Below are 6,221 nucleotides of genomic sequence, written 5' to 3' on the forward strand. Positions count from 1 at the left end.
AGTTAAAAAATTACTACGATAATAGATTTTTCGATCACATGTCCTTATAATCACCCAAAATGACACATTGTCTTACTCATGAGATATCATGGTATTATATTGAAAATACTTATTGTCACATGTCTTAATCAACAATGACTCTATTCATATGGAATATATAACCATATTAAGATTTCACGCATGTGCCAAAGTCATTGAAGACCTCAGCACTATATCAATATTCTCTCAAGATTGAGAGCTCACAATGCATAATAACTAGGTAAATCATAACTACTTGATAGTTAACGATATGATTAATTATAGGTCCTATTTAATGTATAATCATATATAATAACACACTTACCATAAGAAAAATTATTCTAATGATTAAGAATATAAGTTATTCCTCCAATTATGGGGTAGTGCACTACAATCTTTAATGAATTGTCCAAATTCATAAACCGGATATGAACTACTTATCATCTTGTAAGGAACTCATAACTTAGATTTTTTGTATAACTTATAATATAATTAAGTCAAGTATAATGTAAGTAATATAGTCGTAAATACTCAAACATCGATTAATGCAATTAGGATAAAAAATGGAAACAAAAATCATGATAAATAAATTTATTAATGAAAATTTATTCTATCACATCATATAATGTTTTTATAGGTTTATCCCAACAATTTTCATCACTCTAAATGCGATAAGACTTCACTGGCCGCAAACAATGCAGGGGGACACAAGCCACCAAGACAAAACCCAATATTGGTTGGTTGTGAAGATGATCTGAGTTGGCCAATTGCATTAATACATCAAGGACATTGGGTTTCCCAATCATGGTGGTGCCCTTGCTCAACATGAACCAACATCGTGCATGCCCATCAATACTCGCCTAGTTATCAACATAATAGTCGGTGGCCCCAACTCCTAAAGAAAACTCCGGGGCATTGCCAAATGATTTAAATATTCCCACATGAAGCACATTTTTTAGAACAAATCTAGGGAAGATAAAATGCGTACATGATTAATTGTAAAATACCATGAAATAGAATTATTTAATATGTGAACTTACAATATAAAGTTACAAGCTCCAAGGAGATCAGAAGGATTAATTGTAAAGAAACAAAGAAGACAAGCATTTTCCAAGACACCACGAGTGTGTTAATCTACAATATTATCTCATGTTCTTATATTTCCAAACATCTTCATCCCCACCCGGTTTCCCAAATCTCACCTGCATTAAGGCTTTTTAATTCACCTTCTTAGAATTTCCTTTATTTTTTATTTTTTTATTTTTTGGGATTGGTGTCTTCTCCAATCCATTAAAGGGCTTATCTTTATGTACTTATTTATTTTTATTTTTTAACTTTTTGGTTCATATGAAGATCATTAAATTAAATTATACAATTGGCATATGATTCAATTCTATAATTTGCATGTTTATTCTTTTATAAGGGTTGATAATGGGACGAGTTGGGACCGGCTTTTTTGACCCTAATTTTTAAAGCAAGTGTTTGATCTCTTTCAAGAGCCTTGAGTAATTATCCCATATGTTTCTAAATCATAGTATTCAATCTTATTTTCTCTTCCAAATTCAAGGTCAATTTGAGCATACTTGATTAGATCATAATAAACCCTACTATCGTGTTCAAGTTTCAATATCAATTGTTAGATTTTAATATACAATCTAAATTTATGATGTTTTGTCGTATCTTTATCATGTTTTTCATACTTTTGATCATATTTTTATAGTTTAATCATATTATTTTCTAGGTCACATTATTAGTATATTTTTAGCCATATTATGTTATTCTACTCATATTCTTATCACACACATGAAAATATCCCATGGTAAGAATGGGTATGACATTGAGCTCCAAATCAAACATTAAAATATATAGTTAATTAAGTTTAAATTATTAAATAAAGATATAGAAAAATGAAACTTATATATAAAAAAAAAGTGAGACAAATATACAAATAAATTAAACCTAGATATAAATAAAACAATAAAACCATTATAAGATATAATTAAAGCAAAAATCTTTTATAATAATGATAATTTATTATTAATGTACTTTTAGATGCTAAAAAAAGTGTTCCTTCTACCTTTCCGATCAAACTTATGTATACTCAAGTTTTGTCTTATTAGTTTGCATCTTGATCTTATTTATTTATACTTAATCTCATTTATTTATATATAATCTTATTTATTTATAACTTAATATTATATATTTATACCCTTATATAATAACCTATATTATTTTACAATATTCCTTCAAAAATTCATATTGCGTTTTCTCCAAATAGGGAATAAGGAAATTTTTCCTTGATATAATATATGAATATTTAGTATCAAAGTATTGATCCTGCCTTCATATCCATCACAACAAGGTATGCAAGGATAATTTTGCAAAGTTTGTAATAAAAAAACCCTCCTTCAAAAAAAAAAAAAAATCTCAATTTACATTATTTTTAAAAAAAATCATATTTCCAAAAGTATTTCGTATTTAGATTTTTATTTTTTATTTCCAAAAAGAATTAGTTCCGTGGCAATCTCAATTTTGTGTGTAATAATGAAATATATATAAAGAGAAGAAGTTGTGGAAAATTACAAAAAGTTAACCGCCATGCACGCCAAGGGCTTGCTTTTTTTTTTTTCTTTTTTTTTTTTTTTTTGCAGTAAGGCACGTGTGGGGATGTCAGAGGGGAGGAGGAAGAAGATATTCGTATTGATGGAGAGTGTACTGTAATCATTGGTATCTACTGTTCACAAAAACCTTTTTTTTACTTAATTTTTAACTTTATTTCAAATATAATTAAAATTATTTTTAAAAATTATATATTTTAAAATTATTCAATATTTATATAAAAAAAGTTAAATAAATAAATCAAATTAAATTAATATATAAAAATGATTTATAAATTTTAAATTTTATTTTATTTTTTTCTTTCACTTTTTTTCTTATTTTTTTCTCTTTACATTTTCCTTTAAATTTTTTCACTAAGCTAAGCTTGTAAAAGCCATAAAAGCAATGAGAAGAAAGAGAAGCACTACGACCCTTCACGTGCTGGTTTAGAGCCCGGTCCCTACTATTGTTTATGGTACCATGTGCATGTCACATTTTTTTCTTTCTTTTTTTTTTTTTTTTTTTAAATCAAATGATGACTTTCCAAGAGTCTTAAAAAAACAAATCTCTCCATGTTTGGAGACTAAGGTAGGGATTCACATTTTTTTTAATATAATATAATTTGATAGCTATTCCTTGAAACTATGAGTTAAAATAGTCTATTTTAATTTTTTTTTTGTCTTAAATTAATAAGAACATTTATGATTTTTGTAGAAACTAAAAATCATAGTTTCTAAATTTATGGTTAAGTTATAATTTCAAGATACGAGTTTTAAATTTATATTAAGACTCTAATTTTATATACTAACTTTAAATAAATTTGCACTAAAAATCTTTATTCATTTTTTCCCATGATGTAAATTAATGTTCTCGGATTACCTTTTAAGATGACAAAGAGATCTCAATCAATTGTTTCACTAATTCATTTTTTTCATTTCAAATCATGAATGGAAATATCAATACAAGAATCATTCTTTTTTATAATACAAAAGACTTTATCTTCATTTTCACAAAGAAAACAAGGAAAAAAAACTTTAAGAAAAATGACTTTGGTTTTTTCAGAAAGAAGCATGTATCCTTTCTTTTTTTTTAAGGAGAGAAGAAAACATATTCTCCTCTTTCTAGTTTTTTAGGGAGAGCCTATTCTCATGATGATTTTTTTTTTAATAGTGGCAATTTTTAGTTAGTTTTAGAACTTTTAGAAACTGCTCCCCTATTTTCTCATTATTGGGTCTCGGATTAGGCACCTAAACCAACTCTAACACCTCTTCTACTAAAAATAAAACCTTTTAAAGTAATGATCACATTCTCCCCCTAAATTAAGATGGTGTTTCTTTTTTTAAACTTTTTATTTAAAGTAATTTACTTTCATATTTTAATTTTTTTATTTTTTTTATTTTTTGTTAATTTATTACTCATTTCTAAAAAAAATTATTAAATTGAAAAACTCAAAATATTTTATTTTTAAATACTAAAAATAATCTATTAATTTTCATTTATTTCATAATACTTAATAAAAATAAAATATTAAAAAATAAAAGAATTATTTAGTTTTAAGTTTTATTTAAAATTAAGTAAAAAAAAAAAAATACCACCGAGTTTTTCATTTTCTTTCCTATTTGTTTTCCTTATTTACCTATTTTCCAGATGAAATATTATATTTAGGATAAAATATGATTTATCAATTATCATTTCAACATTTAAACCCTTTTGCATTTTGTTTCTATCCATTAAAGAATGAAAGAGCATGGAGAGAACAAAAGAATATTTAAACCAAAAATTTCCTGATATAATGTGTTGTATCTTTCATCATCCACTTGGGTATGGATTGTTCCATTTTGGGGACAAGGAGCTTAACTAAAGTCGGTGAAGTGGAGACAAAGTAGGAAGATGGGAGGAAACTATTCCTTTATTTATTATTATTAATTATTATAATTATTGAAATGCTTGTCACTTTCTGATTTTATTGACTTAGGTGGAAGTGGAACCTCCATATAGCCATGTAGGTTGGTGGTTGGCCCTTTAGTTTTTTCTTTTCTTTTCTCCACCTAGTGTACTAGGATTAGATTAGGCTTCCTTTTGGCACTCATACAAATTTTAATTCTTAATTCCTATATACCTTTAAATAATTTATTATATTAATATTGAAATCAACCTCTAGAAAGAAGATTTCTTTCTATATAAAAATTTAAATTAAATTTTAAAAAAAATCATCTATATTATTGTTAAAAATATCCATCAAACTAATCGTATAGGGCTCACTTTGTTATATTTTTTCTATTTTTTTTGTGTTAAAACCAACTACTGATAATTATTTTTTTCATGTTTAAACCTTTTTTGACCATACCCTTAAAACTCTTCACGTTACACGCAACAACCAATAATAAATTCAGGATATCATTAATGACAAGATTTAAACTCAATACCATATGTTATGAGACTACATTTTCGGATGTTCATCATGACCAATTGAATTACCCTATGGATAACCACGGTCGATAATTATAGTTTTAGGGTTAAGGTTAATTATGATTTTAATTTTATAGTTAAAATCATAATCATCCACTGTGATTTTGATATGAAAAAAATAAAATATATATATATATATATATATATATATATATATATATATATATATATATATATATATATATATATATATATATATATAGTAAGCACACACTAGTTTGATGAATCCTTTTTAAAACCATTGTACATTGGGAATTTTTCTTTTAGAAAAGAGCTACTTTGATTGCAAACTCTAATTTCCCAGCAAGCTGTGGAGACGAAGAAGCAGGAACACCGACAAAGGAGAAGTTTTGATACAAGGATGGTTTAGATTGGTGAAGAGGACGTGGTGGTTGTTGTTGGTAGAAAACTCCAAAAATGTACGAAAGGCATTCCAAAGATAGTGACACAAAAGACCCACACACACCCCCCACACACATTCTACTTTCAAACTTTCAACCACCCATCCCTCCGCGTAACAATAATCACAACCCTACATTTCAAAATTCAATGCTAATTGCTAATCATTCTACCAGCTTAATGCCACACAATTTTAACCCGAAACCGAAATGTATTTTTTCTTTCAATAGATAAATTTTTGTCTTTATCGAAACTTGACTCCAACCCTTTATTATTTGAGTCGAGCCTCAAATGGGTGTCTTTAACTCGAAAAATTATGAGATGGAAATGAACAAAGAGCAACATACAGAAGGAAAATGCTATTTGACAAGAAGGGAATATTTTCGTTTTATACTTCCCTCGAAGACAATCATCTAATATGGTCAGGCAAACAAGCAAGAAGAACAAAAAAAAGGAAATATCTTACAAGGATTAAATATGCATAAATTTATAATTAATTTTAATTACATTTGAATTTTCTTCCATACATTTTATAACAAAACCAACTATGATAAGGAATCTCAGATCAAACATAGCATAAGACGCTCAATCGAAACAAAGTTAAATCAATCAATTGAGACAAAGTTAAAACTGAGCACACAGTAACTTGAACATGAAAAGAAATGAAACTTGATGGCATTAGCAATAAATCAGCCTGGTGACCCGAAGCCCATCCATGTCCATTGGCAGAGCTAACT

Source organism: Vitis vinifera, chromosome 6 (assembly GCF_030704535.1).
Source record: "Vitis vinifera cultivar Pinot Noir 40024 chromosome 6, ASM3070453v1".
Taxonomy (NCBI): domain Eukaryota; kingdom Viridiplantae; phylum Streptophyta; class Magnoliopsida; order Vitales; family Vitaceae; genus Vitis; species Vitis vinifera.